Consider the following 11,739-nt stretch of genomic DNA (forward strand, 5'->3'; position numbering starts at 1 on the left):
GTCTCAAATAAATAAATAAAGCCATATCTGCACCCATGAACTATCTAAAAGTGGCACATCAAATTTGATTAAGTGAGATCCATCAGGTATCAATGCAATCACTAAACAAAAACTCATCATTCTTGTTGATATTTTCTCCAATTTTTTTTTTTTTTTTTTTTTTTTTTTTTTTTTTTTTTTGAGACAGGGTCTCCCTGTTGCCCAGGCTGGAGTGTAGTGGTGTGATCTCAGTTCACTGCAACCTTCACCTCCTGGGTTCAAGCCATTCTTGTGCCTCAGCCACTTGAGGAGCTGGGATTACAGGCACGTACCACCACATCTGGCTAAGTCTTGTATTTTTAGTAGAGACAGTGTTTCACCATGTTGGCCAGGCTGGTCTCAAACTTCTGGCCTCATGTGATCCGTGTGTCTAGGCCTCCCAAAGTGCTGGGATTACAGGCGTGAGCCACCATGCTCAGCTTTAGAAAATATCAACAGGGCTGGGCGTGGCAGCTCACACCTGTAATCCCAACACTTTGGGAGGCCAAGGCAGGAAGATCACTTGAGGACAGGTGTTCAAGACTAGGAGAGATCCCATCTCTGCAAATACTACAAAAATTAGCCAGGTGTAGCGGTGTGCACCTGTAGTCCCAGCTACTCGGAAAGCTGAGGCTGGAGGATCACTTGAGCCCAGGAGTTCCAGGCTATATTGCACCACTGCACTCAAGTCTGGGCAACAAAGAGAGATCCTGTCTCTAATGGAAAAGAAGGCCAGCATGGTAGCTCCTGCCTGTAATCCCAGCACTTTGGGAGGCCGAGGCAGGAGGATTGCTGGAGACCAGGGGGTCAAGAGCAGCCTGGGCAACATAGTGGGACCCCATCTCTCCAAAAAATAAAATTAGCCAAGCATGGTGTTGCACACCTATAGTCCCAGCTACTTGGGAGGCTGAGGTGGGCAAGGATCACTTGAGGCCTGGGAGGTTGAGGCTACAGTGAGCCACGGTAACGCCACTGCACTCCAGCCTGAGTGACACAATGAGACCTTGTCTCAGAAAACAACAGCCCAAAAAAGCCCAAAACTTTACAAATCTGGAACTTAATGAAGTGTAAAATAAACAAATACATACTCATGGCCTCCACAGCACAGCAGAGGTTAAAAAAATAACTATAGAATTCCATAAAGAAACCTCCACTTTAAGAAGATTCTAAGCCAATTCTATGACGAGGCCAAAGTTATTTTACAAAGGTCTCATCAAGGAAACTGTCTTCAAGGAAGGCATGATGTTGCCCTCCTGTAATCAGTCCCAACTACTCAGGAGGCTGAGACAGGAGGACTGCTTGAGCTCAAGAGTTTGCACCAGTCTGGGCTACAAAGCAGACCCGTGGACCCCTGTCCCCACCCCGTCTCTAAAAAAAAAGAAAGCTGTTTTTGGCAAATAAGGACTCTTGATACAATATAGTTTACAAAGCAAATAGCTAAAACTGATTGTCTTAAATCTGCATTACAACTCTAAATATTAGAGCCCTCCTCCCCGCCTCAACTCGTCACTTGAAACTACGAAGAGACCCAAGTGTCCCCTATTACAAATCCAAAATATTCATTTATAATTTTCAGTTTTCTTTGAACACAGAAGCCTCCTAACAGTAGACTCTCACATAAAGTAGAAATAGTGAATATGAAACCTAGGAAATCATATTACCCGAGTATTCCACAAGGAACAATGCCCTGTTTAGCAAAGCATTTCAGACACACAAATCTTATCCCTTAAGCCACAACAGACACAAGAAAATACAAAACAAAATGCACTCATAAAAGGAAACAAAAGGAACACTGACATAGTAGCTACTGCTCATCTATGTATGGCACTGCTAGGCATTTCACCTGTGTTATTTATTTCATTTGGCTGAAATGCATTACTGACCCAAGAGATTAGTGGTACGCCCATTTTACACATGGAAAAAGAAACAGCATTATCAATACTGTATCAGGCACTGTTCAGTGCCTAGCCTAAGTTACCTCAATTAATCCTCACATTACTATTCTGAGTTGGTATCTCCACTTTAAAGATAGGAAAACAGGCCCAGAAATGTTAACTGGTGGTGCCCTAAATCCACTGTCCCAAGCTGTCACAGCTATCCTTACCAGGCTGTGTTTATAAAGCCCATCCAAGTCACATCATTCTTTCAAACCATTTCCATTTTAAGGATTCCACAATCAAGAAATCAACTGTCAATTACAGAAAGACTTAATTCTCCAGATTTTCATCAAAATTTTCTTATTTCTATTTTATTTGCCTTTTGACCACTTCAGTGTACTGTAACTCTAGTATACGTGTTCTAGTAACTATAGGATTATACTAATAGCAATCAACTTTGGGAGGCTGAGGCGGGCAGATCACCTGAGGTCGAGTTTGAGACCAGCCTGACCAACATGGAGAAACCCCATCTCTACTAAAAATACAAAATTAGCCAGGTGTGGTGGCACACGCCTATAATCCCAGCTACTCAGAAGGCTGAGGAAGGAAAATCGATTGAGCCCAGGAGGTGGAGGTTGCAGTGAGCTGAGATGGCACCACTGCACTCCAGCCTGGGCAACAAGAGTGACACTCACTCTCAAAAAAATAAAAATAAAAAAATCAAGAATCAAAGAATAGGCCAGACATAGTGGCTCACGCCTGTAATCACAACACTTTGGGAGGCCCAGACAGGCGGATAACTTGAGATCAGGAGTTCGAGATCAGCCTGGCCAACATGAAGAAACCCCATCTCTACTAAAAATACAAAAATTAGCCGGGCATGGCAGCGGGCACCTATAATCCCAGCTACTTGAGAGGCTGAGGCACAAGAATTGCTTGAACCCCTCCCGGCGGAGGTTGCAGTGAGCCGAGATTGAACCACTGCACACTAGGCTGGGCGACAGAGCGGGACTCCGTCTCAAAAAAATAAATAAATACTGACCTTCATTCAGAGCCATAAAGTCTCCAATACTCATTAAGAGGTTAATAACAAGAGTTAAGAGGTTATTAAGAGATTAATAAGGAGCATATTGTTAGTAACAAGGAGCATTAAGAGGTTAATAACAAGGAGCAAATCTGAAGTCTTACAGCATAAAGTTTGCCCAGCTGCCAGAGACCTTATTTTTATTTCTTCTCTTTTTAATACAAAAGTTTTACAGAATTTGTAGGAAAATACCATAATTTTTGTATTTTTTGTAGAGATGAGGTCTAGCTATGTTGCCCAGGCTGGTCTCAAGCTCCTGAGCTCAAGCAATCTGCCCGCCTCAGTCTTCCAAAGTGCTGGGATTACAGGCACGCACTACCATGCCCAGCCCCTCTCTCTCATATGTATACGTGTGTGTGTGTCTGTGTGTGTGTGTATATATATATATTTTTTTTTTTTTGAGACGGAGTCTCGCACTCTCACCCAGGCTGGAGTGCAGTGGCGTCTTCTCAGCTCACTGCAAGCTCCGCCTCCCAGGTTCACGCCATTCTCCTGCCTCAGCCTCCCAAGTAGCTGGGACTACAGGCACCTGCCACCACGCCCAGCTAATTTTTTGTATTTTTAGTAGAGACGGGGTTTGACCGTGTTAGTCAGGATGGTCTCGATCTCCTGACCTTGTGATCCACCCACCTCGGCCTCCCTACATCTTTTTAAGGGAGAAAAATAGGAGAAAGGCCTTTCATGCAATTGACAGATACTCTCAGCATCTTTTTTTTTGGGCGGGGGGGGGCAGGGGAGGGAATGGAGTTTTGCTCTTGTAGCCCAGGCTGGAATGCAGTGGCATGATCTTGGCTCACTGCAACCTCTGCTTCCCTAGTTCAAGCGATTCTCCTCCCTCAGCCTCCTAAGTAGCTGGGATTACAGGCATGAGCCACCACGCCTGGCTAATTTTGTATTTTTAGCAGAGACGGGGTTTCTCCACGTTGGTCGGCCTGGTCTCGAACTCCCGAACTCAGATGATCCGCCTGCCTTGGCCTCCCAAAGTGCTGGGATTACAGGTATGAGCCACCATGCCCGGTCAACTTTCTTCACACTAGAACAAACTGAGAGACCTATCAGTATCTTTGAAATGTTCATACCTGAAAGTATTATTCTAACTAGACCATTAATGACAGATTTACAAATTTATCTGTGCACAACATAAAATACCTAGAAATTGGTCCACCTAAGAAAGCCATTCATATATTACAGGTATAAAGCAAAGGCAGGAACTTGTCAGTTCTTATCCTCTTCATGTGATACTTTTTCAGCACACATTTTTTGAAAATGCTGTGCCAGGCACAGTGGCTCACACCTGTAATCGTAGCACTTTGGGAGGCTGAGGTGAGTGAATCACCTGAGGTCGGGAGTTCAAGACCAGCTTGACCAACATGGAGAAACCCCCGTCTCTACTAAAAATACAAAAAATTAGCTGGGGGTCGTGGCGTATACCTGTAATCCCAGCTACTCGGGAGGCTGAGGCAGGAGAATCGCTTGAACCTGGGAGGCGGAGGTTGTGGTGAGCCAAGATCATGCCATTACACTTCAGCCTAGGAAACGAGAGCGAACTCTGTCTCAAAAAGAAAAAAAAGCAAGAAAATGCTGTACATTCAAAGATAGGAAAATCTGACTAGATTAGAAATTTAAAATGCTATAAACAGTGATTTGGATTATCGTTATAGACAACTTTATACATGCTGACATATTTGTATTTTCAAGAAGTTTGAATATGTCAGTGGACATCTCTCTGATTGGCAATCCACACGAAGAGCATGAATTGTAATCAATTAAACCTTTACAGAACTCCAAGAGGGGAGAAGATAGCAAAATAAAGGAGACATTCCTGACCTCAAGAAGTAAAGGAAGACAGCCATAAAAGGAAATTAGGGCCGGGCACGGTGGTTCATGCCTGTAATCCCAGCACTTTGGGAGGCCGAGGCGGGCAGATCACCTGAGGTCAGGAGTTTGAGACCAGCTCGGCCAAAATGGTGAAACCCATCTCTACTAAAAATACAAAATTAGCCAGGCTAGGTGGCTCATGCCTGTAGTCCCAGCTACTCGAGAGGCTGAGGCAGCTTGAACCCGGGAGGTGGAGATTACAGTGAGCTGAGATCGCGCCACTGCACTCCAGCCTAGGCGACAAGAGCGAAACTCCATCTCAAAAAAAAAAAAAAAAAAAAAAAAAAAAGGAAATTATGTCCTGATACATGCTACAAAATGATGCAGGTACCTTGAAAACAACATGCTAAGTGAAATAAGCTAGACACAAAAAGCCAAGTATTACATGATTCCAGTTACATGAAATATCTAGAATAAGCAAATTCACAGAAACACAGATAGATTAGAGGCTACCAGAGGCTGGGGGGAGGGGAAAATTGAGAATTATTAATTAATGGTTACAGTGATGAAAACATTTTGGAAAGATCACAGTGATGATTGCACAACATCTCAATGTAATTAATGTCACTGAATTATACACTTAAAAATGGTTAAAATGGGCCAGGCACGGTGGCTCACGCCTGTAATCCCAACACTTTGGGAGGCCAAGGCAGGTGGATCATGAGGTCAGGAGTTCAAGACCAGCCTGGCCAAGATGGTGAAACCCCGTCTCTACTAAAAATATAAAATTTAGCCAGGGACAGTGGCAGGAACCTGTAATCCCAGCTACTCGGGAGGCTGAGGCAGGAGAATCGCTTGAACCAGGGCAACAGAGATTGCAGTGAGCCAAGATCAACTCACTGCACTCTAGTCTGGGTGACAGAGTGAGACTCCGTCTCAGAAAAAAAGGTTAAAACAACCTAAATGTAAGACCTAAAACTATACAACTCCTAGAAGAAACTATAGTGGAAAAACTTCATGATATTGGATTTGACAATGATTTCATGGATATGACACCAAATGCGCAGGCAACAAAACCAGAAATAAACAAATAGGACTACACCAAACATGAAATATTTTGTGTATCAAAGCATACAATCAACAAAGTGAAAAGGCAAATTACAGAATGGGAGAAAACATCTGCAAATCATCTATCTAATAAGGGGTTAATATCCAGAAAATAGAGGATAGGTGCAGTGGCTCACATCTGTAATCCCAGTACTTTGGGAGGTCGAGGCAGGCAGATCACCTGAGGTCAGGAGTTCGAGACCAGCCTGGCCAACATGGTGAAACTCCCTCTCTACTAAAAATACAAAAATTAGCCGGGCGTGGTAGCACATGACTGTAGTCCCAGCTACTCGGGAGGCCAAGGCAGGAGAACGGCTTGAACCCGGTGGGCGGAGGTCGTAGTGAGCAGAGATCATGCCACTGCACACCAGTCTGGGCAACAGAGCGAGACTCCATCTCAAAAAAAAAAAAAAAAAAAAAATCCAGAAAATATAAAGAACTTCTATAATTCAACAATATGAAATAAAAAAACTTGATTAAAAACTGGGAAATGGCCGGGTGCAGTGGCTCACGCTTGTAATCCCAGCACTTTGGGAGGCCAAGGCGGGTGGATCACGAGGTCAGGAGATTGAGACCACGGTGAAACCCCGTCTCTACTAAAAATACAAAAAATTAGCTGGGAGTGATGGCGGGCGCCTGTAGTCCCAGCTACTCAGAGAGGCTGAGGCAGGAGAATGGCGTGAACCCGGGAGGCGGAGCTTGCAGTGAGCTGAGATCGCGCCACTGTACTCCAGCCTGGGCGACAGAGCAAGACTCCGTCTCAAAAAATAAAAAAAAACTGGGAAATGGCCTTGAACAGACGTTTCTCCAAAGATAATATATAAATGGCCAAAGAAAAAGTATATGAAAAGATGCTCAACATCACTAGTCAGCAGAGAAATACAAATCAAAACTACCACAGTGAGGTATCTCACACCCATTAAGATGGCCATGAAAAAATAAAAAGTATTGTCGAGGATGTAAAGAAACTGGAACCCTTGTGGACTACTGGCAAGACTGTAAAATGGTGCAACTGCTATAGAAAACAGTATACGGGTTCTTCAAAAAACAAACAAAGAGACAAAAAAAAACACTATTCCAGTGGCCTGGATTCTTTCAAAATAATAAAAATTAAAAACAGAATTATCACTTGATCCAGCAATCCCAACTTTGGGGTATATATCCAAAACAACTGATACTGTTCCAGAGGCTGGAATACCTATTTGCACACCTAGTCACAGCAGCACTATTCACCATAGACAAGAGGTAGCTGCAACCCAAAAGTCCATTAGTGGATGCAGTCCATAAACAATATGATATAAATATACACAATGGGGTATTAGCCTTAAAAAGGAAATAAATCTGGTCACACAGTACAACATGGATGAGTCTTGAGGACATTACACTAAGTGAAATAAGTCTGTCACAAAAAACAGACATGGTATGATTCCACTTACATGTTATCTAAAGTAGTCAAATTCGTAGAAACAGAAATAATGGTGGTTACCAGGGGCTAGTAGGAGGGGGAAAAGGGGAGCTGTTGTCTAATAGGTATAGGGTTTCAGATATGCAAGATGAAAAACTCACAGATCTGTTTTCCAACAGTGTGAATGTACTTAATGTCACAGAACACTTAAAAATGGCTAAGTTAGTAAATGTTGGGTTTTTTTTTTTTTTTTTTTGAGACACAGTCTTGCCTTGTCGCCCAGGCTGGAGTGCAGTGGCACAATCTCAGCTCACTGCAACCTCCACCTCCTGGGCTCAAGCGATTCTCCTGCCTCAGTCTCCCAAGTAGCTGGGACTACAGGCATGTGCCACCACACCTGGCTATTGTATTTTTAGTAGAGATGGAATTTCATCATGTTGGCCAGGCTGGTCTCGAACTCCTGACCTCGTGATCGCCCACCTCAGCCTCCCCAAGTGCTGGGATTATAGGCATGAGCCACCGCGCCCGGCCAATTTTGTGTTTTTAACCACAATTTTAAAATGTAGGCCAGGCTCAGTGGCTCACATCTGTAATCAGAAGTTCAAAACCAGCCTGGGCAAAACAGTGACACTCTGTCTCTACAGAAAAAAAAAAAGGCCAGGTATGGTGGCTCACACATATAATCCTAGCACTTTGGGAGGCTGAGGCGGGCAGATCACCTGAGGTCAGGAGTTCTAGATCGGCCTGGCCAACATGGTGAAACCCCATCTCTACTAAAAATACAAAAACTATCTGGGCGCGGTGGTGGGCGCCTGTAATCCCAGCTACTCCGGAGGCTGAGGCAGGAGAACTGCTTGAGCCCAGGGGGCAGGGTTTGCAGTGAGCACTCCAGTATGGGTGACAGAGCAAGACTCCATGGCGGGGTTGGGGGGGACAGGACCCACATCCCAAAACTGTGACTAAGATAAGCCTATTTTGGGAAGATATGCATGTCTATAGCATATAAAAAGGATGGGCAAGATAAAGACCCAATATTTAACAATCATCTCTGAGTGGTGGCACGATGGGTGAGTTTCTTCATTTTTTGACTTATCTTTTTTTTATAGTGAATCTGTAACTTCTGTATTAAGAAAAATACATGGAAATCTTTAGAAAAATAAATCATTTTGGCTAAAAACTTCACTGTCTGCCTATTATATCATGGGTATTTCACCATGTTACTGAAGCTGAACTAATACCATGCAAGACAGATGCTGTTTCTTTCATTTTGCAGGTGAGAATAAACTGAGGAGCAGAACAGTTGAGTGACTTGCCAAGGTTGTATAACTAGTAAATGACAGAGCAAGCATTATAATCCAGGCCTAGTTCTAACTTCAATTCAGGGTCCTTTCCCATTTCATTACATCTCAAAGGGCAGACGGCATTATTACTCATGATATTGTTTAAAAAAAAAAAATAACCTTGGGCAAGTAAGTCACTTAAACTTCTAGGGCCCTCAGTTTCCTCATCCAAAAAGTGAAGGGGTTCTAGAAAAGATATTCCATCTCTAACAGCCCCTCTTGCTACTGGATCTTAAGTCTAGATAGCACAATCTCTAAAGAAAACCCTGGGTTTTCTTTAAAGGGGTCAGAATGAATGGTTGAATAGAAGTTGAGGCCTATGATCTGGGCCAAAGGCCATTCTTAATGGAAACAGCTGGTGGACTGTCATGAGGAAAGAACCACTAGGGGAACCATAACCTTCCTGGTTAAAGCAACAGCTGAAAGCTCCAGCTTTGCTTTACCAACAGTGCTGCTTCCATCTTGGCTAACTCATGATCAGAAACCACATACTAGGTAAGTAAAGCCAGAAGAATATAAAAATTAACACGAGAAGAAAATCACTGTAGCAACAGTTTGTGCATGCTATTGTAATTCCATGATTTTCTAAGTGGACTCCTTAATGCTAAAACAGAGAGGGTGATTCTATATGGAGACGCCTTCTTTCTCACCAAGGATTAATAGAGAGGCTGAAACTTCCATAGCGCTTGGAGAGAAGCTACACTTGTGGGCAAGGGGAAAGCATACAATTAAAGCCTTCCCAATTCACGGGTAATCAAAGACAGCGAAAAGACCTTTAAAAGGTGAAGTTCCGGGCGGGCGCGGTGGCTCACGCCTGTAATCCCCAGCACTTTGGGAGGCCGAGGCGGGTGGATCACTCGAGGTCAGGAGTTCGAGACCATCCAGCCTGATCAACATAGTGAAACCCCGTCTCTACTAAAAACACAAAAATTAGCCAGGCGTGGTGGCGCATGCCTGTAATCCCAGCTACTTGGGAGGCTGAGGCAGGAGAATCGCTTGAACCTGGGGAGGTTGCAGTGAGCCGAGATAGCGCCACTGCACTCCAGCCTAAGCAACAAGAGCGAAACTCCGTCTTCAAAAAAAAAAAAAAAAAAAAAAAAAGATGAAGTTCTTCTAAAACATTGAGTTATTTCTAACCTCTTACACTGCACACATTATAAAGCATTTCATGCTCTTTAAAACTGTTATACAGCCTTTTTACTCGAAGGTAATAAACCTACAGCTCTCTCCTGGCGAGAAAGAGATTCCATTTTGCGGAAACAGATTCCAATCAAAATCTCACCACATTCCCCTCAACTATGAGTATGAGCCTAAACCAATGAGAAGCTCCTCGGTGCATGTGTAATGGTCTCCAAGAATTACAACAACATCCTGCCCGGAGGACCACAACCAACACACCACCGGGTTTAAATTCAAAGCCTGGTCCCTAGCGAAGAAAGGGCTTTAATGTGCACCCCCCGCTCCCGGGTACGAGATTCCTGCCCAGCTGCTAGGCCACGACGGGGTGAGCACCTGATGTGGGGGGAGGGCGAGCCAAGGCCCTAGCGGATCTGGGGCGAGGAACGAGGGGCTCTCGAGGCTCCGGAAAAGCGCTGCCTTCTAGGGGCGGGGACCCTTCGGCGCCCACAGGGTGGACACTAACAACACGTGAGGCGACAGGGGCAGAGATGGGGTGTCCCCGGGCAGGTAGCCTGGGTCCAGCACGGCAGCCAGAAAGAGGAGGAAAACGGAGCTGGCCCTGGGCAGGGCACGAGGCCTCTGAGCCCTGAGGGTGAAGGTAAAGGGCGCGGGGAGAGGAAGCAAGGCCACGAGGAGGGCGGGTCTCCCTGGGCGCGGGGGCACGCGCTGGGCAAGCGCGACAAGACCCGGGGAGCCGGGGACCCCGACATGCAGGAGGAGATCGCAGCCCTGCCCCAGGACGCAGGGAATGAGGAGAGGCCGCGCCCGAGGGCCCTGTGACCCGCGGCCTCCCGAACCGGACCCGCCCCGCGGCGCCTCCCTCTTGCCTTCTTTCCCTCCCTCCCTCCCGCGGCCCGTTATCCTGCGGCCGCAGCACTCACCAGCGGCTGCACCTGAGCCCGCCGCTGCCTCAGCTGCTGCCTGCGCCTCCGCAGCCGCCGCCGCCGCCTCGCTGCTGAGGCCGAATCCCTGGGGAGCCTCCGCGTCCCGCCGCCGCTGCCGCTGCCGCCAGAGCAGAACACCCCAAAATGGCGGCACTTCCGGCACCTACCACCGGCGGGGAGGGCAGAGGAGGAGGGGGAGCGCGGCGAGGGGGAGCGTATCACCGCGGCGCCGCCCGCAGCGCCGATGCGAGCGGAGCGCGGCGTAGGGGCGGGCCGAGCGCCGGGCGCTACAGCGCCCCCTCGGGCTGGGAAGTGGAGGAGCAGCCGCGCCTAAGCCCCTGGGGCCGCGGGCGGAGCCCTCAGCCGAGGCAGCTGCAGGGGCGCATCTCTTTGTCTCCGAGCCCTACTGGAGGGAAGAGCCAGACCTGCGAATCTGAAGTTCTCGACCCCGCCCACCGCACCCACAGGAGCTCTAGATGACCCTGGTGGGCAAGGAGGCACCCCTACTGGGCACTGAATAGGAGCATAATAAGATATTTGTTGAATAAATGGATGAGTGAATGAGTGACTGGTGCTTGGCCAGCGTTGGGCACATGGCACGCCCCTTTTTGCCCCAGCAGACAAGCAACAGCATCCAGGCCTTCCTTCTTTGCTGGGATGTGAATATGTGTGTTCCAAGTGCAGGGAGTGCCTTTTAGCAAGATAATCAGTGTGAACGCACAACCTGGCAACGATCGCTGCGACATCAGGAAGTTCACAAAGATTCTATTAAGAGACCGATTGCCCAGCCATAACCTGCTTTTACCAGAAAAAAGAAAAAATATATATATATATGTATATATATATTTTCTTAACAACTCAGGTTAGGTCTCTAAAGACTTCCTCCTGAGTTACTCTGGAATCCCTGGGTCTAGATGGAACGCAAGCAGTACAATTTGTTGTTGTTGTTTAAGCCAACATTTCTTCTGTAGGTTCCAGACCTTGAGGCAGTTAAATGCAGATTAAGAAAGAAAACTTTGTTCTGGAA

At 46.3% G+C, this 11,739-nt stretch overlaps 1 protein-coding gene across 2 annotated transcripts in view; it reads right to left on the reverse strand.

Annotated features, from left to right (window-relative positions):
* CELF1 (CUGBP Elav-like family member 1) overlaps window positions 1–10,958 on the reverse strand; it is an 89,625-nt gene extending 78,667 nt beyond the window's left edge. Inside the window, exon 1 of one of the 2 annotated variants that reach the window (XM_030829374.1) lies at window positions 10,710–10,958. The gene's annotated coding sequence lies outside the window, so the exon portion shown is untranslated. The remainder of the gene's footprint in view (window positions 1–10,709) is intronic. The other variant, XM_030829364.1, reaches the window with a different exon arrangement.
* Window positions 10,959–11,739: the final 781 nt, after the last annotated feature.

This window comes from Nomascus leucogenys, chromosome 15 (genome assembly GCF_006542625.1).
Source record: "Nomascus leucogenys isolate Asia chromosome 15, Asia_NLE_v1, whole genome shotgun sequence".
NCBI classification, from domain to species: domain Eukaryota; kingdom Metazoa; phylum Chordata; class Mammalia; order Primates; family Hylobatidae; genus Nomascus; species Nomascus leucogenys.